Source organism: Borostomias antarcticus, assembly GCF_949987555.1.
Source record: "Borostomias antarcticus genome assembly, chromosome: 14".
NCBI lineage: Eukaryota > Metazoa > Chordata > Actinopteri > Stomiiformes > Stomiidae > Borostomias > Borostomias antarcticus.
This window is the reverse complement of record NC_140247.1, coordinates 24,824,463-24,849,587: the sequence shown is the minus strand read 5'-3', so window position 1 is coordinate 24,849,587 and position 25,125 is coordinate 24,824,463.

Below are 25,125 nucleotides of genomic sequence, written 5' to 3'. Positions count from 1 at the left end.
TACTACTACTACTACTAATAATAATAACAATAATAATAATAATCATAATGCATTTCATTTATATAGTGCTTTTCAAGGTACTCAATGACACTACATAGAGAAAAACAGCAATTAAATACTTCAAAAACAGTAACAATAAATAGTAATAAGCTAGAAAAGGGGGCTCAGCACTCAGTTTATTACATAGTAATGAAGTAGAAAAGGGTGCTCAGACCTCCGCACATTGACGCCTGTCGTCAGCATGTGCAGTTGTTGAATGTTGTGTAAGTGGAGTGGACTTTTCTAGTTTAGAGGACGAGAAGTTCCCGACACCACCTGTAGAGTATCATCGAGTGCTTTGAAACTACTCTGCAGAAAGTGCAAGATCTTGATTCAAGATGGGAGTCAGACAGCCATTGTTACTCCAACAACATGTGAAATGCCAACACCATGTGCACAAGTAATTGTTTCCTATCACACCAATCAATTTAATGTTCATACATTTTATTTTTATCCACCTGAGTTTGTCTGTTATTTCCTCTGAATAATTTAAGTGTTTGAAATCCAACTTAAATTGACACTAATAATAAACTATAATAAACACATTTTAAACTAGATGCTTGGTTAGCATGTCATTCTACATGGTACCGCCCCCCCTCCCCTCCCTCTCTCTCTCTCTCTCTCTCTCTCTCACACGACAAGATGCTTGGTTTGAACATGTCATTCTACATGGTACCTCAATACCTCAACACAACACATTCACCGTCATTGTACCAAGCAAGGCCTGGTCTCTCTCTCACATGTCCATGTCATTGTGAGGAAATTGCCTATTAACAGTCTCCTAATCATGACAAAGTTATGCAACCAGGTTGGTTGTTGCAGTCTAGCATAGCAGGGCATAGCTCGGGAGGTGGAGTGACCGGTTGGGGATCGCAAGGTACCCGGTTTGATCCCAGCTTTCGGAGAGTGATGAAATGTCCTTAAGCAAAAAACTGAACCCCAAAATCGCTCACGTGCACCATGGTGGCACAGTACCTTGTACTGTCACCTCACAGCAAGGTGTCCAGGGCCCCGTACTACGAAGCTCATTCAACATATCCAGAATAACTTTTCGCTAGCTCGCTCGAGTAAACTGGACAACCGCAATCACAGATAAACGGTACCACAATGGTGGCTATCAACTCGTTAAGTCTACCCAGCTGGTCCAATCTAGCTATGAGCGTGTGCACATATAAAGAGGCAGTGTTTGCCGGTATGGCCAATCGCAAACATGGAGAAATCTAGAGCCGCTTACCACTCAGGAGGAGCAGACAATTATTCTGCACCAATATGAACACTATGACGATATTATATTAGTGAAAAACAACACAGTTGCTGCCACTAAAGCCAGGAAGGAAAGCTGGCAAAAAAAATAGCAGACTATTTGAATGTGTAAGTTAATAGGCTCATCAATATTGAATTGAATTATTGATATATGTAGGAAAAACAATTGTTTCTTTTTTCAATAGCGCATATAACTTGCCTTGTGCCCCATGATGAACACATCATAGCCTAGATGTGACAATGTATGTAGGCTATGCCTTGAAATTAATGAGTTGCATAAATGTAGGCCTATTCTAAGGGCGTGTAACATATTCCCTCAGCACCAACCCTGGCAATGGTAAACGTTCTTGGGTGCAAGTCAAGAACAAATATAAAAACATAAACCAAACCAGTGAGTAGGCCTAGGCTACTTGTTATTCTCCAATAAGCAGCCTACTCTACAGGCTGTTGGTGATTTAAACAGTTACTGTTTTAGGATGATGTATGTAGTATACAAAGGCCTATAGAACAATGAAATGGCTGAAATTGCTTATAGCGAACAGGAAGAAAAATGAAGCCAGAAAGACTGGAGGGGGGTCTTCTCCAAAAAACTACACCCCTGCTGAGGAGCTGGCTCTCTCCAACAATGAGGGTCGCCCCTTGATGGACGGGGTGCAGGTGGGGGATCTCCTCCGACCCTGGTGGCAGTTGCAGCTCCCAACAGTAGGTACAGGGTAGGTATTTCAATGACTCAATATTAAAATACCAGGTTGCAAATAAAACAAATATAACAGTCATTGTGGGAGTAAGAAGTATAATGCATGAACTTTCTCTACAGTTCAGGGAGACACACTGTTGTTGCTGCCACCACCCACTTGCACAGCCCACTCCCATGTAGAGGTAAGTGCACACACTGGCATGAATCTGTGGTTGTTCATCATGGATTAAATAGACCATTGACATTTTTTATTCCATCAGTGGGAGGCAGTAGATGACACTACCATGTCTGTGTGCTTTGGAGGTGCTAAAACAGATGGTAAGTGTGGACACGTGTCTAATTGATATACCTTGGGATGGGACAACACTGCTTCTAGTGCTCTCCATCTACAAATGAATCAATTGCATCCATTGCTATGATAATTCTACAGGAAGAGGCCAGTCTCCCTCTCCCAGAGCATAGCCTCCACTTCTAGGCCCTACACTTCTGGCCCAGACGCTTACAAGGGGTTAAGAATTAACCCTAATTCAAACAGAGTATCAAAGTTGCATTTATATCATAACTGAGCCTGGTAAAGGGACTATACTCATGTTAAAAGCAAGTATATAATGTCTGTTTCAGGTTGGAGCAGACAATGTGAGGGCCCTGTACAAGAGACAACTTGAAGCGGACATTAGGCTGAAGGAGGCTGATATTCAGCTAAAAGAATAGAAGTGCCAGAAAGTGGTCCTTGAGATCAAGAAACTGAGGCTGGAGGTGGAGAAACTGAAGTATGAAAAGAAGGTATATCAGTAACAACGTCATTTATTTACTGGCATGGATAACATCAACTAACATGTCTCTCTTTGTTCCTAGCAACGGGAAGACAACCAAAGGACAGACAAATAAAAGGATTATTACTACTACAAAAGCCTGCTGTTTAATGTTTGTTCATGCAAAAAAAAAAAGCTGTGTGTTGTCCTCTCTCACAGCCCTGCCAGTAGGATAGTCCAGGGTGATGGGGTCCACGACATCAGGGGGTTGCATGCTAACAGGTGGGACTCTCTCCTGCCGAATGGCAGCTATATTGTGGAGCACAACACATACTGACACTATTTGGCAAGCCCTCTCTGGGGCCACCCTGAGCCCGCGCAGGCAGCTGAAGCAGGCTTTTAGGATGCCAAAGGTCCTCTCTATCCTGACCCTCGTCTTGGTAAGGGCCACATTGAATCAGTTTTCTGGCCCTGGATCTTGGTCAGGATAGGGTGTCATCATGCATTACCCCTGTCCCCAAGCAGCACTCCATTGAAAGCCCCGAAGATGAAAAGGAATATTGCTATGATCAGTATCACACAATAATGTAGGCTACAGTTGCCATACCTTGCTCAAACCTGTGGCACAGTGTAGACTTCCTAAAGGTCCGGGAGTCATGCACTGACCCAGGCCACTTTGTCTCAAGGCTGGTGATCATGAAGTTGTGGTCACAAGTCATCTGCAAAAGCATTTGGGGTTCACAATATTTCCATAAGATAACAGAATTAAAGTAAATGTAGCATCAATGTGCATTTGGAAGGACTGCATGGTGGAGGTGATAGCCCAAAATTGCGCTGTGAATATTTCCATAGGCCTATGTGTGATGAAGGCACATTCATTAATTTCATTACCCAGAATACTGCATCAATCATATCAATGAGTAGGTTATCCTTACATAGTCTTACTTTACCTGAACATTGATGCTGTGAAATGACTTATGTCATATATGTGTACAGCCTATAGCACCGACCACTCTGGGGAACCCTATGAAAAGAGTGGGTTGCATTTAATAGGAGGCTACAACATTAAACGTCATATGGTATAGCCTACAGTATATCAAGTAGGTTCTTACCTGCTATTTCATAAAAGCCCTCTTTTATGGACTGCATGGGCAAGTGGCCTGGGAAGACCACAAACGCGTTAGCTTGGTAAGAGCCACGACCACCTTTCGTATTGTGCGACAGACCGTATTCTTACTCAGGTTCTCCGCGTCACCGACAGAATACATATAACTCCCTGTAGCAAAAAAATCTGTGGGACTGTAAGTGTACAACTTTGACGTGTCACACTAGCTACATGTGGCTCAAGCAGCTGACAGATATAAACTATCCCTTCCGCTGAAAATCTTTCATATACATAATGTATAGTCGTCAGTCGGTCCTTAAATACTCTCGCCATCCTAAGAGATCCTCTCACTGTTCACCCACCGACGTCCACAGGATCCTCTAGGAAAGGACAATCCATTTTCCGAGTGAATAGATTGGTTTACTACCGGTGTTTTTATCGCATGGATCCGTAAGCTGGAATGTAACCTGCCCCAGAGCAGGTTAGCTTGGCAGCATAAATTACCATGGCGATATAACACGGTGAAAAGTAATCCACCTTCGTAGCACGGACTAGCCAGGGTTGAACCTGAAGTTAACGAACTAACCCTGTTATCCTGTTTCATAGTACAGGGCCCTGGTCTTTATGTGCAGAGTTTGCATGTTCTCCCCATGTTCGCAAGGGTTTCCTCCCAAAAGAACCCAATACGGAAAACATGCAGAAGAACAGATCGCTAACGCTGTCCGTCCCTGGTGAAGACGGACAGGAGCACTTGCACGCTGCCCACTGTCTGCTCTTGGCTGCCTTTGGGGGAAGGACGTCGGAATGGGTTAGGCGCAGAGAATATTTCATCGGCGACCCTAAATATGTGTGTTTGTAGCCTATGTGTTCCATTGTGTCGCCCATTGCACGTGTTTGTTAGAGTGTGTGAAAAATAAATATTGTTTGATGTTTTTTTTGTGTGTTTAAAGCACATATCACCAGTCAGCGTTTCCTCTATAATTGTAAGAACCCCTGCCAGGCCAAAATAGCAGACTTTTAGACTGCTAACGTTGTTAGCAGTCTAAAACCTGGACTAAAAACTCCCACCTGGACTACTGCAACTCCCTCCTTGCTGGGGCCCCGGCGTCAGCCATTAAACCCCTGGAACTTGTCCAGAAAGCTGCTGCCCGCCTGGTGTTCAACCACCGCAAGTTATCCCACACAACTTCCCTTCTCCGTTCCCCACACTGGCTCCCGGTAGCGGCTCACATCCAGTTTAAAACTCTGGCATTAGCCTACAGGGCGATGAAAGGAACAGGCCCCTCCTACCTCCAGGCCATGGTCAAACCCTACACCCCCTCCCGACCGCTACGCTCTGCTACCTCGGGGCGACTGGCTGCCCCATCACTCCGAGGCCCCTGCGGTCGATCGACATGGTCACGGCTGTTCTCTGGCCTGGCCCTGCAGTGGTGGAACGAACTGCCCACTGACGTCAGGACAGCAGAGTCGCTGCCCATCTTTTGTTGCAGGCTGAAAACTCATATCTTCAAGAAGTACTACAACGATCCACCCTCTTAAGCACCTACTGTATTTTAGATTGCTATTCTTGCACTTTGCCTTCAGCACTAGATTATGGTCTTAGTCACTTGTGAGTTCTGGCAAGTAGTAGTACATTGGTTTTTCCTACGTTAAATGCAATAATTGTTAGTCGCTTTGGATAAAAGCATCTGCTAAATAACTGTAATGTAATGTAAGTCAATGGAATGTAACATGATGACAATTAGCATTGCAGCTAGTGGGGCATTTGCTGGAATAGATAAAAAATGGGGGTAAAGCTTTAAACATTAAAAACACATTTAGAGAGGTGGGTTTTGAGGAATGATTTGAAAAGTGGAGAGTGAGGAGGAGTCACGGATGTTGTTTGGGGAGGGAGTTCCAGAGGGTGCGGAGAGGGCAATGGAGAAGGCCCTGTCACTCCAGGTTCAGTGTTTTTGTTCTGGTTGGGGGGGTCAGGAGGTGTTCTGGTTGGGGAGTCGGGAGGTTGACGTCAGCAGATCCGAGGGTACGGGAGGGAGCGTGCCAGTGGAGGAGGTCAGAGAAAGAGGAGGGGGCCAGGTTTTGGAGGGCTTGGAAGGTGGTGAGCAGAAGTTTAAATTGTATCCGTTATTCAATTGGAAGCCAGTGGAGTTTTTAGAGGACAGGGGTGATGTGATCTTTGGCGCTGGTGTGAGTGAGTAGAGTTCTGGATGTAGGCCTAGTGAGATTTGTTTAGAACTTTGTTGGGTGTGCAGTAGAGGATACTATTGCAGTAGTCAGGTCTTGAAGTGATGAAGGCGTGAATGAGGGTTTCAGCAGCTGAGAAGGACAGGGATGAGTGGAGGCAAGCAAGGATTTTGAGGTGGAAGAAGGCTGTTTTTACCGTGTGCTTGACACATGCTTCAAATGAGAGGGTTGGGTTGAAAACGGCACCAAGGTTGCGGATATAATAATAATGTGAAGTCCCTTGTGAACCCAGAGAGAAAGCATTGCTTATATAACCCGTGTTAAGAGCTTGCCCAGGGCAGGATTCGAACCCACGTTCGACAAGCTTTCTCCCTTGGGAGGTGGACGTGCTGACAGTTGCGCCAATAGGGACGTCTCTCTTGGAGGGGCTGTCAGCAGTCCTTTGAGGAGTGAGTTTCATCAGCTACTCATGTTTCACTCGGTTACACATAATCAGGACAGGAAGTCTGTGCACAGAGCAACTTTCAATGAATTCAATAGTCCTGTACTATTAAGTACAGGTGGAATTTTCAGAATACCTGTAGTGACATCATTAACATTGATTGAAAGTTATCTGATTTCAATTTGAGTATTAATCATCCATGTTATGTGTCAACAAAACGCTGACATCCAGTTGTCAAACTATAATCTAAAGTATGCCTATGTTGTGTCTTTAAGGCTTGAATACTGTGGCAATAGACTGAAACAAAATATAATGATCATATCCTAATCCAGTTATATTATATACATGTATCAATCAGGCAATCCCTAATACTGAGTGTGTTGAAAAAACTACTTATTTTAAAACAATACAGCAAGAAACAAATTAGGTGTCAGTGTGGAACCTTACTCCAGTTTATCCGTCTAATGATATTAGATCACATAGAAGTGATCAGCTGCTGCTGGTGGCAATAGCGCCTTAGGGTTATGGTTGTCAGAGAAGATCTACAGCAATGAGCGTTAGGGATAAGTCATCCCTCCTCAGATTCTTCCAGACACATAAATAGGACTCTATACTTAAGGGGCGGCACACAGCTCGGGAGGTAGCTCAGTAGGCTGGGGATTGGAAGGTCCCTGGTTGGATGCACTCGGATTCCCTCCACATAGAGCGCCGATATGAAAAACATTTAGACAAACAACAGATTCTCTTCAGTCCTGTCCCTGACCAGGACCTGGACTGAGCACTTGGACTTGGTCCCCGGACGCCAGGAGGAGGGCAGAGGATAAATTTCACCGGTGACAGCTAATGCGTGTGTGTTGTGTGTCCTGTGTCGCCGCCCACCCACGAGTGTGTGTTTGCGTGCAATTGCCGTGTGGCTAATAAACAACATTCGAGGTCCAGTAATTATTATGATTATACTGTACCTGTGTTCAGCCACTCGGGGCATGCAAGAACATTATCTTTCAAAATCCAAATGGTGCAATTTAACTCTGACCCTTGTTCACCATAAAATGAATTGAGGCTAAATTAACCCCCCGACCCCCCCCCCCCCCCCTCCCGTTGGTCCTATGAGATGCTGTTGTAAAGATCGTTAAACCGCTAAAGACCTCTGCGCATAAGAGTTAACATCTCTACTTCCTGCATAAGCTAGATACGCACATCTAAAGAGGTCTTCAACTATCGAGCACAGTAGCTCCCCCCCCTCCCCGTAAGTGTTCCGTAATTAGATTATGTGCCAACGTGGAGGATGTGGCCCAATCGGCGATTAACAGGGAGATCTGGAGCCCTCCCGTTGGCTCGTATCACAAACACACGGCTGGCGGTGGATTAGCATTGATCAAACGGAGACGCGGAGGGCCGCTGCCAGCTCAGCGCTGGTAGAACTGGCAAGATCTGTGTCCGTCTTTATGAGCCTGCGCCGAGGGGGATCTCCCAGGCCAAGCCACCCACCAGATCTGCCAATGAAGAATGACACCCCGACCTGATAATGGGTCCTCGGTGTCGGGCATCTTTGTGTGTGTGTGTTCAACATAGTCTGTACACAGCAGAACTATATAGGACAACACATTACATCTATACAATACATTATGTGTTTGGTTTCTGGTTTCTGAACAGGTTTGGCCATCTATTCAGTTCTGGAGACATGACAACAGTTTTGTCTAATTTGATTAGATGTCAGGCACTGAAGATTGGGGCAGGAAGTTAAGAGACATCAACTCAACATCAACTAGCCTGTCTCCAGCCCCTGAATCTAATTTTAAATTTTTCAAAATGCAATTCAGGGTCTGGAAAGGCTGTCGTCCAGAGTGATTTCTCGGTTGGAAATCCAACCAGGCCAGTCAGCGTTCTTTGAATTGAATGTGTCCTTTGATTTAAACTGTGCGCCGTGATTGGGGGGGATGAACTAATCGCTGAGGACTCCTTCGGAAACACCCATTTAGGAAAACGGCTGCAATGGGAGCCTGTTCAGACTGAATAATGAAATGAAACGAGATGGCAATTCAGTCTGAGGCCTTGTTTACACGTAGCCGGGGATCTGGGAAAACTGTGATACTTATATGCGTTTGTACCTGTCGTTTACACGTAAACAGAGGTTTTAACCCACTGAAAATGAATGTTTTAAAAACTCCGGCCAAAGTGGAGATTTAGGAAAACTCCGTTATTTTGTTTGCATGTAAACAGAGGAAGACGAAGATTTACGTCATGTATGTGACAGAAAATGCATTGTGTCAGGTGTGTGACCTTTGTTTACAGTGTGTTTGCTCCTCTGACATGCTCTAATAATCATGGATGTTAAAGCGATGTTCATTTTTATGTTAGTGCAAAGTCTGTTGGTGTGTTTGCATTTGCAAATACAACTGCTATATTATGTCGAGGAGGAGAGGAATTCGTTCATTCGTTTTGTTTTTCTTTTACAGGATTCTGATTGGCTAACGTGTCTTCATGCTTCTCGTTACACTGCCACCTACAGGCGTAGAGTGCTCTTGGTGGCTTATTTATGCGGGTTCGTGTGCACGATTACATTTTTTAAAGGGCATATATACTGGGATAACAATCAAGGAACAACGTACAGGGGCCTCATTTATCAGAGTGTGTAAATGCAGGTGTAAAAGATGGCGTACGACGAAAACGAGAAAAGGGCGGACTGCCGCGTACGACGAGAATATTTACATGCTTTTCGGATCTATCAAACATGGCGTACACGCTGCTGCGCCGATTTCTCAATGATAAATCCCAGTGTCGTAGAAGAGAGCGGACGTGCACGCGCCTCGTGTTCCGCCCTCTCCACGCCCAAATTCAACCATATAAGGTCAAAACTATGACAGTGCACAATGTGGTTCCCCGGAAGGAACCGACATAATATAGCGTGGAGCAAAGGCAAGACAATTACATTTATGGAAAAATGCGGAAAGAAGAGAAACTTTTCGGAGACGGAGGTGCATGTGCTTGTTGGTGAGGTCCACGCGAGGAAAAAAATCATCTTCGGAAGGTATTTGTACTAGCCTACCTTTGTCTGATTGCTCCTACAGTTTAGGTAGCCTACTGTACGTTTCGTGCATCCTGTATTTGGCGTAGGCTACACGGACATTCTGTATTATGTGGCTGTGAGGAAAGGCTATGATTGATATAGGACCAAAAACAGGGAACGATAACACAGATGATCACTTCATAATGTTAGACCACATTAAACATTTTCCCCTCTGGGAAATTAAGACTCATCTAAATCACCCGGTAAATCACACTTAAGCATTTATTTGGCTGCCAACAGATAAACATATCAAATGAATATGGCTACACAATGAAATGTTAAATGCATAAAAAAGTTTACAGACAAACTCAAAGAAAATGACTGAAATTGTTTCTCCAGACTCTGACGTGGGGTGGGACTCAGAGGAGGGGGAGTCTGCAGTGGTCCTTGACCTGACGGTCGTGCCCCCGCCGGTTGTAGCCTCCACCTCCAGCGCCACGACCTCCAGTGCCTCCAGCGCGCCGGCCTCCACCTCCAGTGCCATCTCCAGCGCCTCCGTCTCCACCGCCCACGCCTCCACCTCCGGCTGCCAGCGTCCCTGCCTCAAAGGTCCCTGAGGGAAACCGTCTGGGCTTCCTCTCAGACGCTGTGCTGGAGGCCCAGACGGGGACCTTAGAGGCCCAGAGGGACATGGCAGAAGGGATTGGGGCAGTTGTGCAGCAGTTGGTGGAGGTCACCACACTACACCACCAGAGCCAACAGGACATCCTCACTGCACTTCCTTCCCCCACACATGCTGTCACGGACCTCACACAGTCACTCACTACCACACTCACGGACCTCAAACATTCACTCACAAACGCACTCACACAGTCACTCGCCAACAGACAATAAAATGGTAACAATGTGAACCTTACTTGTTTGTGTCTTCATAGCTGGCGCATGACCTCAGTGTGGGCCCTTTGGCCCCGCTGGTAACCCTCATGACGGGGAGGGGGCTGAGGGCTTGGGTCCTCATTTTGTGGTGGGGTCTTGACTGGTTCACATTCTTATCAGCTTTGAATATGTATCTTGGCAAACATAACACAGGATGATGCACAAGGAGGGGACAGATACCTAGTGAAAGTACTATTGGTTGCTAGTAAAAAGACAATAATGAGGGCTTGGTACAAGGAGCAGTGGCTGGGTGTTGTGGAGGAGATTTATGTTTTGGAGAAGTTCACGCATGCATTGAGGATGCAGGAAGGAAAGTTTGAAGGGAGATGGGAAAAATGGATGGATTATAGAAGGAAGTGTGATGATACCACTAATATTGAAATTGTAATATTTGAGTAAGAGAAAATACCTGCATTGTGACTTGATGGAAGTACCCATAAGCTGTTATTGTTAGTTTTTATTGTGTTTTTTGTTTTATTGTATTGTCGTTGTATGGATGGAAAATGCTAATAAAGATTAAAGTTTAGAAAAAAAAGAATATGTATCTTGGCTATGCACTCACCAACAAGCCAGCCGTCACGCGCAGCGCCTGCCTCCAGTCTAGCCCCTACCCTGCTGTGCGCCACGATGAATGAGTCATGCGTGGAGCCAGGCCACCGTGCCACTACACTTGTGATGAGCATGTTGGCGTCATATATGATTTGAGTATTCATAGTGTGCACATTTTTGCGATTCACATAGACGTATTCATTCACTGATGGTGCCCTTATCAATATGTGGGTGCAGTCGCCATCGCCGCCATCTCTTTGGAGTTCTATCTCGGCCAGTAGGCCGAATAGTGCCGGATTCATTTTGGCTCGCATTACGCACAGGAGGACTGTCATGTATATGCTTACCAAACAGCAAACGGGTCCACATGATCACATATTAATGACAATCTAATTGGTCAACTAGTGCCGTTTGATGGAGTGCCTGCATTAGGTGTGCGCATAGGTTAAGTTTGGGGAACAAATCCATATCGGACCATTAATGAGCCGGTTAGAGGACACGGTCTTGCATTGAGATAGGCTACATGTTTGTGCTGAATTGGGCTATTAGCCTAATGATTGTGCGTTTATAAACTCTCCCTCTTCCCCTTTCCATCAAACATTGTAATTCAAAGACGCACCACCGGCGTCGCCAGTTCCCCGTGTTCAAAAAGGGTGTAAAAACCAGTCTAAATCGGTACGCCGAGTCGAGAGGTGTCGTACAAAAGCGTGTAAAAAGGCGACTTAATATACGCCCTTTTTGCTTGATAGATCGCGCTGTGGGGGGGGGGAAGAGGGCATACGCCTGAAATCGCGGAAAAGACTGTGTAAAAAAAGGCGTACCTCAATGATAAATGAGGCCCCAGGTGTGCAACAAGACATAACGAGACAAGTATAGACAATCACCCAGACAAGGACATGGAGGAATTCCAACAAGACACCAACACAAGGACAGAGGAACTAGGACACAAGTGAAGGGAACAGGGAACGAGGCTGGGACAGGGAATGGGACTGGGCAGAACCTAGAGGGGGGAGCTAGAGGGCCAGGAGTGGAGGGACTGGAGTGATGTGGGACTAGTGAGGGACAGGTGTCTAGAGCTGGGGCAGGGAGGACACAAACCAACATAGAAGACAAGACAACGAACACAAGACAAAACACATGGAGGCAGAACAAAGCAGGTGACGACGTGAACATGAACAATGTGCTAAAGTCTCTTGGGGTAGTGCAGGGGCAGTCACTGCCTGGGAGGGGAGATGCTCGGGGTCCACGAGGGTCCAGGGGGCACAGGAGCTCAGGAGGAATCCAGGCCAGGAATGGGGGGTGAGCAGGGCAAACCAGGGGTCCGGGGCAGGGGCGAGGGTCTGGACCAGGAGCGAGCAGAGTGGACCAGGGGTCTGGGGCAGGGGCGAGGGTCTGGACTGGAAGCAGGGGGCGAGCAGAATGAACAGGGGTGAGCAGGGCGAACCAGGGGTCCGGGGCAGGGGCGAGGGTCTAGACTGGGAGCAGGGGGCGAGCAGAATGAACAGGGGTGAGCAGGGCGAACCAGGGGTCTGGGGCAGGGGCGAGGGTCTAGACTGGGAGCAGGGGGTGAGCAGAATGAACAGGGATGAGCAGGGCGAACCAGGGGTCCGGGGCAGGGGCGAGGGTCTAGACTGGGAGCAGGGGGTGAGCCGGGGCAGACCCAGCCCGAACCATAACACTAGGTATCAACAGGACTTGTCCAACGGCAAGGGATTCATTATGTTTGGATACAGCGGGATCTCTCATTGAAGAAAGGGAGCGTGTGACTGCATCACTTTTGAAGGGAAATCCCTCTATTTAATAAGGGAACCACATTCTCCAACACCTGTCACCTGTTGTAAACATTTCAGTGGATTTGTCCTGTTGCTTTATCTTTTTTTAATTGTGGGGGTGGATGCAGTTATCCTCCCTTTGTAGTTCAGTAGAGTCTAATACAGCTAAGTCTATTAGGATCGAACCATGGTAAAGGCTTTGAGGAAGTCCTTTGTTAGATAGATGTTGGTGTTTTAGCGATAAAAAGATTGAGTTGCTTTCATGTTCAACAAGAGAGTGATTGATAATCCACTCAAGAGGGTTATGGTAATCTAGTGTGTCATCTGCAGAAAGGCTGAGAGCTGGTCAGATTGGTTGGTGCAGGTGATTAAAAATGGTTCACCTCTATTAGGATTCGTTTTGAGGGAGGCAACGTGATTTTTAAAGGACACTGTGGTCAAATGTGTCCGCCACTGGAGGTTTGGTCCTGATGTCTGCCAAGGTCATTTTTCAGTTTTTTACAGATTATGAAAGTGTAAATTGTACGCTTTCAAATGATGTGCCATGCATTGAAATCTGAAAATATTTGAAGAAGATATGTTACTTTGAATGTTGGTACACCTGGAACTTAGCAGAGAAAAATTGCTTCACACTTCTCACAGGACATGGATTTTGACAACAAAATATGACCAAATTTAGTGATCCTAAAACAGTCGTTATATTGAGTGGGTTCTTCGCAACTTCAATATTCATAATATGAAATACAGGAAAACAGGGAAAAAAAGGTATTTTGGCCTTTAGCACATTTTAGGATTGCAGACATCAGAACCAAACCTCCAATGGCGTTAACAAATTGCTCATCTAAGGCGTTGTCACCTATGCTCAGTGAACTGGCTGTAAAGGAAGGCCTTTATCACCATGGAGTATACAGAGACATACTGTATCATGGTATAAAAACAATGTGTGCTAAAATTGTCAGACAAAATAATTTAATATCAGATAATCTACATACTGTAAACAACCTCAGGCATCGAGCAGTACCCAATGATATCAAGCAGTAGCCAATGTTATTTTCTGTATTGGTGCAGATATGTCCACTTGTCTTGCTTCTATTCTAGATGCCAAGTATAAACCCTCTCTGGCACCAAGCCCTGGAAAATTGTCAAAATACGAGTTAAGTAAAGTAATGTTGCATTCAGTCCATGTACACTGAAGCAAGGGAAATCTGATTCGGTCCACTGGTGAGATTGATCCAGAGTTAGAGTTTGCTCCCCTGCAGACACGTAGAAATCTCCTCTAGGTTAGACCCAACCGAGGCTAGAATCACTTCCACAAGCCATGGAATCTTTATGTTCCCAGAGCTCCCCCTCGATCCTAATTGGCTTTTGTGATTGTCTTGTTAGATAGCTAGGGTCCCATCCCGAAACTCCTGCTGAAGTGTGGGCCCTTCATTCTCAGTGTGGGCCACAGCCCTTAACGAGATGTCCGGTCTCTGAGGCAGGACCTATGATCCTCGTGAGGGCAATCACTGCCCTCTCTCTCCTCCGGTGTCTTAGAGAGATCCTCTCTTACTTCAGGGCCGAGGACCAAGGAGCATGTCGCTATCACACACTAGTTTACTCTTAACCTCCCTGCAACTAATTAATCTTAAGAACAGAGTGGGAGACTACAGCAGGTACAGTAGAGCACGGCACAATGAATTGTGCTTTTACTTCTGTAAAGATTGCAAGGAAAATACTGTACTGAAAATACTGTGTAAGTATTCAATAGCCACGCCTGGCTTTGTGTTGTAGACTAGTAACTCAATTTATTTAACATAGTCTAGGGGGATAATGCTGAATGTGCCAAAATTTATATTGACAAATATAGATCCTATCTCCCTTAATATCCTGCTAAAGAAATCTCCCCCTTATTGATTGTGTAATTTACTTTTAAAATTCAATATCAGAAGGTATTCCAAAGTAACAGGCAGAGTGATTTTTAATGGCACACATTGATTTGGCTAGACATCACATAGATTATGATAGATAACGCTATCTGTAACTCAAGAACTTAATCAAGGTAATAAATTCATCTGTCAAATTCACCAGAGAAAATTAATCTGTGGCAGGACTCAAGGCTTCCAAGCTAATTCATATTACCATAGTAATGTCACATTCCTTTAAGTCCAATCAAAACAAGTCAAGGATTCTGACCTGAAAGTCTCAATTCTTCTATTCCCATTTTACAATTAATCTGCCTCTGAGGATAACATGGAAAAGCAAGACTGATTGATGTTTAACAATATGTTATGTTTATACTCTGCTACAGCCTTTCTCTGTTGTGTGGTTTAAGTATGTTGTTTGCTTGTCTATAGGTGTACTCCTTGTGAATTCCTAGTATCACTTTTGTCTCCAGGACTTCATGTTTGGCCACTTCATGTTTCTACCAAATAATTTCATGTAGCTAGGTTGTGGCATCTGTTTATACACTTGTTGGGGGAGGAAACTGTGTCTCCATTCAGAATGAATAATTCCATTGGATAGCAATTCTTCCCTCGTTTTGCCTCAGATAGGGCTTTGTTGAAACTGCACATTGTTACAACTGCACATAGTGGGATAGACTGCTGTTTGGAATAAGCACTGCTGTTAGTAAGTAAATTATGTGATATAACCAGAGCAGAACTGACATGTGATTGGGTATAGATTTGAGAGACAGAATCTGACACCCAGAAGGACATTTGGGAGTTGTGGGTTCATTACATACTACCTCCAAAGGGCACGGGGAAATTGAGTTTTGGCTTAGCATTACCAGAGACATCCTATTTACCTACAGAAAGTGATTGTTTGTGGCTTGACTTGTGGCCAAAGTTCGACAGTCCGCAACAGCCTTTAAAGAAGCCCTCACTCACGTCTAGATTTTAACCTTCTACAACAACTCACAAACGCAGCAGCAGTATTGTACTGTAGGCTTTGCCCAATGATTAAACAATCCAGAGATTATTGGGGGAGGTTCCCCAAGGGAGGTCTAAGAAAAACATGTATTATAACCATCTTCCTACTACAGTATAGCTGCATGTTATAGTACAGTAGGACTGTTGTTCATTACCACTTCCCCCACAGCCTGTGGGTCTCTGGCAGTGCTCCCCGCTCTGTCATTGGCACAGACTCTCCCCGTCTTGTTTTTTTTTAAATTATAGGAGGCAGTGAATGGAGCTGTATGGCGCTTGTTTGCTAACGACACAACACCCTCATGAGTACTCACTGGCAGTGTGCCTGGCCCAGGGAGCCGTGGAGCTTAAGCAGAAAAACTGGAAGTGAACCCAATGTTGTTTTAAATGTGTCTACCCAGCAGTCATTACCACTGTATGAGTTGGTCGCTCAGTGACGCGGTTAGCCTCATTATATCGGTTGTTCTTTGGATTTAATTTGTTTACAATGAATGACATGAGACACTTTCTGCGCTGGTGTTTCAAGTGATTGAAGTGAGCATTTAAAAATAACCAGGCCAGGTCCAGCCTGGCTTATGTGTGTTGGCTGCAAGGGACTAAGAAGCGATTTACTTCCTGAAACATTTTGATCAGCGCCATCTTGCCGAATCGATACCTTTTGACATGCATAGTTGTGCTTTTCTCAGACCCCGCCGCCGTTTTCACGTTCCTGTGGATTTCCAATGCGCGTTCACAGCTCCCCCCCGCTCTGTTAGTGTGTCTGAATTAGCATTAAGAACTAGCTTGCGTAGAATACTGATTCTGTCAAATATATAGTTTAGAAAAATTGTTTCTTTATCCAGGCATCTTAGTTTTAACAGTTTCATTATAGCGGAGCAGGTTATATTTGCTCGTATGTGTTATTTATTCTGTTCACAACTTCGCGATCGTACAGCCAGGCTCCAGAGCTCCAGAACCCCCTATGCCAAGCCAAGCTGCATCACATTGTGGCCGGCCCAGAGAGCTCCTGTTGCTGGTACCAGCACAGGGCTAATAGCTCAGTTTGTGGTGCTATTTTCCATTCGCTGAGTACGGTTATGATAATAATAATATTAAGAAGAAGAAGAATCAGAATGAATATGTTATAGATATGGATTTGTGTTAGGATTCATCAAAGGAGAATGGAAAATAGCACCACAAACGCTATTAGCCGTGTTCCTGTACCACAACAGGAGCGCTCTGTTCCGGCCGCTCCTCTGCTATGGCTACGGTTTCTGGAGCTCTGTAGCCTAGATGTACGATCGCGAAGTTGTGAACAGAATAAATACCACACACGAGAAAATATAACCTGCTCCGCTGTAATGAAACTGTTAAACTAAGATGCCTGGATAAAGAAATAATTTTTCGAAACGATATATTTGACAGAATAGTGATTTGATGGCAGGTACTTAACAATGCTAATGCAGGGACACGCAATACAGCGGGGAGAGCGGTGAACGCGCATTAAACATCCACATGAACGAATAAACTTTGTGGACGCGGCTGGGTCAACAAATCACGTGGTTAAAAAGCACAACTGCGCATGCCTGTGACGCAAAAAAATACAACTGCGCATGTCAAAAGGGGTCGGTGGACCCTTCAGAAAGCTTCACTCTCAAAAACGAGGCGTCAACGTAGTCACCGCATCCAGTTCTATTAATACATCCATGGTTGGCTGGCTTGTTTCTGTGCGGGACTGGTAGGACGGTAATGTCTGATAAATAAAGATGGGTCTTGTCACCTGGACACATCAGTTCCAATGCTTCCAATGCTAATCCAGCACAATGAGAGCGGGATAGCCAGTTAGCTCATGGGCTCACAACAACTAGCAGGCATTTCTGCTGATGTCCTCAGTCCAGTCCGTACGCTTAATAATGGCGATTTCGTCTGTCTTCCTCTGCTACTGATTCAAGAATGCGCACACATACTTGTGCTGACTAGGCTGTAAAAGGGTCTATAATTAACAAATATGACCCATGCTCGTTACATAACTTCTATAACATCCAGTGACAAAATACGTCATGGTACCTTGGTATGTCCACACCAAGGATTGAACTCCTCCTACTTCGCGGTGATCTGGGAAATCTGTGGAGTCTTTTGGTTTTGATGTTATGGGACCACTGCCTCTTGTGGTAGCAACATAGAACTGCAGGTTACTAATGGTGTGTCGGCTTACAACCAACACACAAAAACAGTGGGATTCTGCTGTTTCCAGTACAAATGTCTCCCACAAACTTGAGTTTTAATTGTTGCTTAATCGGACTAATGTTTACTAACAATCAGCATTTTCTTTCTATCGTACATACAAAGACATCTGCTTTTAACTTGTTTTACAATAATCTATTGACAAACTATAATCTTTATGGGATCATGTTTGTGGTAGCAAAACCATTAGGTATTTACGTCTATGATAAATTGAAAGGGATCAGTGAAAACCTTGACTTTGTAGATCGCTGTGTGGCTGTGCTACAGAAATTTCAGTCAAACATTTAAAAAAAAAATTGCAGCTTGGAACTCAGGCTGCCTCCTCCCATAGAGGCGTGGCCACATCTGGTTGCACCCATGTACATCTACTGAGATTCAATCAGCACTGGAGGGGAGTTTTTGTTTGGCCTTATTTGGGAGTGTGGACGTACCTAAACTGCTTTAGCAGGGGACAATAAACTTGTGGCTTGGGGTACCTTGAGCACACGTCATCAACGTCATCGTGTTGATTGTCACAAACACAGCAAACTACTAAATTAGCTAAGATTTATCTGGCAAAGTCTAATAAATTGGGGGCGGCTGTGGCTCAGGAGGTAAAGCAGGTCGTCCACCGGTGATTCGAATCCCGGCTCCTCCTGTCCACATGTGGAAGTGTCCTTGGGCAAGACACTGAACCCCAAATTGCTCCCAGTGAGCAGGCTAGCAGACCTTGCATGGCAGCTGCTGCCATTGGTGTGTGAATGTGTGTGTGAATAGATGAATGAGAGGCCATTGTAAAGCGCTTTGGATAAAAGTGCTATATAAGTGCAGTCCATTTCCATTTACTTTTAGTGAACTAGTATTATTATTATTATTATTATCATTATGTGCTACTGTATTTATTTATTTATTTATTAACTTATTAATTAACATATTGATTAATTTAATATTTTTTATTTATTTTTATTTTTATTTTATTACAATAATATTATGCAAGGTTGGATATACAACTAGTGTGTGATCAGGACATGTTTGGTATTGTTACATCTGTTATGTCGAGAGCAGAGAGCTTTATGCCAATTCAAACCCTTTGTCTCTGTGACCTTCCCATGTTGAGATATGGCCATTTCAACCCTCCCGTTGACAATGAATGGGCAGAATTTTTCAAAATCCAAAAAAGTCAAGTCCAAAAAATGAATGGGTGGCCATGTTTGGGGGGCTCTGTGGCACCCCCCTCGCGTTACAGCTGGCAGGGGCAGTTTGGGCTCTCCTCCTGCACACCCCAGGCCAAACCTGGTGTCTAGCTCCCCCACACGGAGAGCTGGCTTCGCTTAAAGTTTTGTTTTAATTTGTGGACCCGTCCCGTGATTCGGATCCGCTACAAAATTTCATGGGTTCCAAGTTCGCCCATACTACACTCCTCTACCGAGTTTCATGAAAATCGGTCTGGTAGTTTTTATGTAATCCTGCTAACAAACGAACCAACGAACAAACGCGCTATCGATAACATTATGTCTTGCCCTACCCTGACGATCGGGTGGAGGTACATATAGGAACCACTAATATTGCCTTAAAACTAGTTTATGATTTGAACATTTTTTGGTTAGTTTCTGTGTCTTTTGTCAGCCCAGAGTTAGCTAACATTTGCATCAAACAGACAATGCTTTCTTTACGGATCAACAAACCTCTATTCCTCTGAAATGTCCTAATTTCTCATCGCCACAATATGGAAACTAAGATATTCTGAGAAATCTCTCCCTTCTTCACAAGCACTCCAGTAGACATAAAAAATGTAGATTTCAACTGAGTGTTACTGGGGAAGGTCTGTATGCCCTCTCAATATTTCACATCAACTGTCAGGTGAGCACTATATCACTATTTGCAATGAATTTAAGGAGAATGGATTTATATTGTTCCCTGACAGATTCTTAATAATGAATCAAAGCTCTTAAGGTAGCCAGAGACAACTGCAACCGCCTCATGAACATTTAATAATCAGGGCGGTGATAGGATATTACTTAATGTGATACTGTGGAATTATGCATTGGGCCATAGTCTTGATCTCAATGCATTTTCAGAAGGATTGCAAGGCTTTCAGAGCCCATCTGAAGAGCTATATATAGTCCACTTGTAGATTTCTAACAAGTTTATAGTCCTGTGAATAGTTGATAAAAGTATAGCTCTTAATAAATTACAGTGACTGTTCTCTAGCGCTTTTTTCTTTACTTTGATTACATTTAGTTTTTCGGGGAGAGTGCACATTGCTGAACATTACTGTAAATATGCCAGTATTTGCCAGCTGTCGCTGTCACTCAGCCACAATGGAAGGTGTTGGAGGACTTAGTCCCTCTCTGTATGGCTGTCTCTTTTAAGTGATCTCGTTTTCAAGCTGGCAATCAGGTAATTAAGGCCCTTTATTATAAAAACATTTTCATAGTCAGAGATGACAACCAACAACTGTATTGTCACCCACTGCTAAGCCTTGTACTCTCATTAAAACTCTAACTATAGGGATTTTGATGGTTGATACAATAGTTATTTCCTATTGTCACTTCTCGCAACACTATGGAGATATAAGAGAAACCGTTGTCTGGACTAAACCTCCAGGAAACCAGATTATAACCTTATTTCTTTTTTCCCCCCCGCACAAACCGTTATGCATGTTTCAAATACAGACCATGGGAGAGCTGGGATGGGCGGGTGTTAAAAAGCACCCTTCTAAAGCCACTTAAAGAAAAGATATAGAAACGAAAAGCCTATCTATTCTGTTTAAGACCTGCCAAGTCATAGTAAAGACCCATGACGGGTGAGGAAATCATCTGATGGATATTCCAACTCATCAGGTGTGATTGCCTTGAGTGCTTCTCTGCCACAGCTGGCGATGGCAGGGGGAGGACAGGACTTGTAGTGTCTTGTTTATCAAAAGCAAGAGCAAGTTTTTTTGACTGACTTGTCTTGTCTTTGTGCTTTCAGTTTGTGATATGTTATGTCGGTGGTTCTTCATTAGGCTACCTTCTTCACTGGGTCTTTTTTTTCTTGACAGTGTTTTTAAAGCATCCTTCAAATTACAGTCAGAAACATTTTCTTTTCTCCCCATGGTTTGGACTGGACTGGTTCAGACTGCTCATTTACTACCGTAGCTTTCTGTACTCATGACAACTATCTGACGAAGTTTAAGTCCTAATCCATTGCTCTGTCGTGTACTTCTCTCCTACCTTTGTGTCTTTCTGTCCTTAGTTTAAAAATGGAAAATATAAACATTTGCTGAATACTGTTAAAATAATGTTTCCTTTAACTGCACATCTCGGTTCTTCATCAGTGTCCCGCTCTCTATCTGAAATCATATTCTTGATACCTGATGAGATAATAGAAAACAATTAAGCCAAATTTAATGTCCCCTCTGTGAACAAGCATGGGATACCTCAAGTATGATCAGGCAGCATGGATTTAAATGTGAGCCCCCTTGATGTTCCCCTGCTACTCGTTCACATTTGTAATCAGACATGCAAAAGGGGGACAGGAGTCCCTTGAAGATGCAGGCAGTACCATTAAGTATTTAACAACAATGGATGTCCATGGAGAGTATTATTCCTGAATCCTAGTTTCACGTATAACCTACTTTCTGCATATCTAGTATGCTGTGTGTGCTATACTGTTTGTGCTTTTTGTGTGTTGCCATTTGTTTTCGACATCAAACATATGGTTTGAAATGTGTCATTTCCTTCAGGAATCGCTCCCCTGGTAAAGGGTTCATTTCATAAACATCTTTAGCTGCCTCGTGAATAGGAACAGTAGGACATTGTGGCTAGGCCTACCCCTGAATGTTTGAATTCCCAGTCTCAACCTATTTATTGTGGTCCATGTTTTGTTGTTGGCCAGGTGATGAACCAGGCCAATTAGATTACACGTGTGTTTGCATGTCTGATTAGAAAAGTGTCCCTCTTTGACACGTTGCCTCCCCAGCAGACGGCAGTCAGTAATGGCGAGTGTCCTCTTCTATGCTGCCATCTGCTGGGGAGGCAACGTGGCGAAGAGGGACACTGGGCGGCTGGACGAACCGGTCAGAGAGGCGGATTCAGTGGTGGGGCGGAGTCTGGACTCACTCGGGACTGTGGTGGAGAGACGCAGAGCAAGTTCCTGGCCATCAGAGACAACATCAACCACCTTCTTCACCACGTCCTGGCTGACCAGACCAGCAGCCGACGCTGCGGGCGGTTCATCACGCTGAGATTGAGGACTGAGCGTCACGGGCAGTCCTTCATCCCAGCTACCATCACACTGTTTAATGGACTATGATCATGTGCAACAGGCCACAGTGTGCTATTTTAGTCTGCTTCTAAATAGCCACATATTTATTATATTTATAGTACTTTTACAAAGCTCTTACCACTCATTTTAAGCTCACACCTTGCGGTGATTTTATACCGATTTACATGGATGCTTACATTTTATTGTGATTCTATTTATTCTGTACATTGTCTTTATGTATGTATGTCCTGTGACAGAGTGGCGAGACACCCGGATTTCCCCAAGGGGATTAATAAAGTATCTATCTATCTATCTATCTATCTATCTATCTATCTATCTATCTATCTATCTATCTATCTATCTATCTATCTATCTATCTATCAGGGGCCTCAAACTCCTGGCCCACGGGCCATTTGCGGCCTGCCCCACCCCTCCATCCGGCCTGGGACATGATGTCAGAAATATTATTTAATCCGGCCCGCAAAATAATTTCTTGTACACGGCGCTGGCAGGCAGGCCTACAATGCGAAATTCAAGTCGCTTAAATGTGGGGCAAAATGCTGTTATTGTGCGCAGCGCGCGAGGTGGACGCTGCATACAGTCACAGGTCACCCATTCTTGAGAATTGGGACAAAACACGTCCTACATAGAAAAGTGATCTTTATGTTAAAAATCATGAAATGTATAATAAATAATATATATACACATTTAAATCTATGGGATCTGTGTATATCCATAGTAGTATTTGTATATATGTATTTACTGTTTCTGTTGAATTTACTTGAATACATGATCTATACATAGAGATTACATGTTAATTTACCTGTCCTCGGCAAGAGGTCACAATATCACACTGTTCCAAAAACCTATTAAAAACACCACCAATTTGAAAATATATGATTCAAATGAAAAATAATAATTAAAGCCACATTAAACAAGAAATAACACAATTCTAAAAAAATATTTTTTTCAGAAATCTGCCTATCAAAGTTGTGTCCTCAGTTTCTTACAACTCCGGACGATTAAAAAAAAACAGTTCTAATCAGGAAATAGAGTGGTCAGCTATAAGCCTGAGGACCCCTTTCCCGCCACCTGTGCATGAAGGATGCAGCAGTACATGATGTGTTCAGGTAAGTTTTACTTTTTTTGATATTTTAGACAAACAATGTTGATATCACTGATGTCACAGCTAATGCAGTACAACTCCGCCCCCTTAATATTGATAATATTAGGTATGAGCTGTGGATTGAATTTATATATGTTAGTTTTGTTCTTAAAGCAGCTAGCAACTGTGCTAACAACAAAGAGCTAGCATACTGTGCAATCAATCCACACACGACTATGAACTATGAACGGAATGCAGCTAGCCTCCGAGAGGCTGTTTTCATGGTTAAAGGATAAGTACACTGAATTTCATGTTTAGCCCTAACTCTGCGAAATTCATCCGCGCTGCGGTGTGCGGCGGTTTACAGCGTTAAGAGATGGTTGTTGTATGTTCGGTGAAAGTAGTACTGTTTACAAGTTAGCTGTTGTTTCGAAATGCAGAGGCGAAAGGAGCTATGGTGTTTACAGGACGACTTCAGAGCTTGGTAAGCATAAACCATGTAATTCCTGAACTTGAAATCCACGTATATCATACATTTTAGAGTTTTCCGAGTGTGCCCATAGCTAACAACGAGCCAGGGCGCAAGCGCCGACGTTATTGACACAGAACTCTGTACTGCACAAAACAGAATATTTTAACCTGTACTAGTCAGATACATGCCAGGGAAGCCAGGACTAGGTCTAAATATGAAATTCACTGTACTTATCCTTTAACTAACAATAGAAACACAGACAGTTTCAAGAAAGATGGACATTGCAGTATTTTTTGTGGAGTTCAATGGAAATGCTACTGTACCTGTCTGATATGTGATTGTAGTAGGGAGCACTGCTCCCAGGTAATTGCAGCACAGATAGCCACTCCCCCAGGAAGTCCATATATGGGCAGAGTGCAGCACAGGTAGAAACTCCGCCCCCTGTACCAATTTCCCTTTCTTATCCCTGGTTACACAAGAACAAAGTCACCGTTCTAAAATAATGTAATGTCAAGAGCTATTAATTGCTAAACTTGGAGAACAGTGTCATAGGGAGACGAGAGGAGAAAACGAGCCACACAGCTGAGAGGGCGAACGTCTCAGTCTTTCAAGATAAGTGTCTGGCAAGAAATAGAGTAGCCTACAAATGTATTCAAGTGTCTGGTAAGAAATGAAAGGAACTTGAACTTTATTAAATGCAAGTACAGGTCCAGGGCTGGCAGTAGTGATGCATCTTGCAGCTAAAACAGAATAAAGTACAAATGTAGGCTATAGATAAAATAAAAGTAGGCCTAAGGAAAAAAGATTTGCACTAATTGTTAAAACATATTAAAATGTATAGAAAACGGTTTGAATTTGTATGATGAAAATGTTAGTTATGGAATAGTCTGGCAACATTTAGAGACTGACTTGTGAGTCAGGAAATGGAAATGAAAAATGACATTTTCAGAAATATTGTATGTTCTTATAGTTAGTAGTACTTGAAGTTGACATTGAAGTGGCCCTCCTATGAGTTGACGATGCCAGCAGTGGCCCCAAGCCAATTTGAGTTTGAGACCCCTATATATATATATATATATTGGATTAATTCAGCCGGTTTAGGCTACATTCAAAGCCAGTGACGGATACAGCGCATAACTTCTCTGATAGGCTAATCTCTGGATAGTGTGCTCTAGCTGTAAAGGTAGAGTTGATGTAACTTTACAGTAACCGTGGGCCCAGATCAAACACACTGCAGATCAGTGGGAGTTCTGGCCCCACACACACACCGCACCACAGAGGACAGGCTGATCTCAAACTGGGACCAGGAGTGTTGAGCTGTCACACTGTTCACATGCGGAATCCTTTTCTTCTCTGTCTCGGAGCAGCGGGAGACCCCTCACACACGGAGTAGGCTCTATTACCCATCTTTGTTGGACCACAATACCTCAGGGCAAGGGTTCT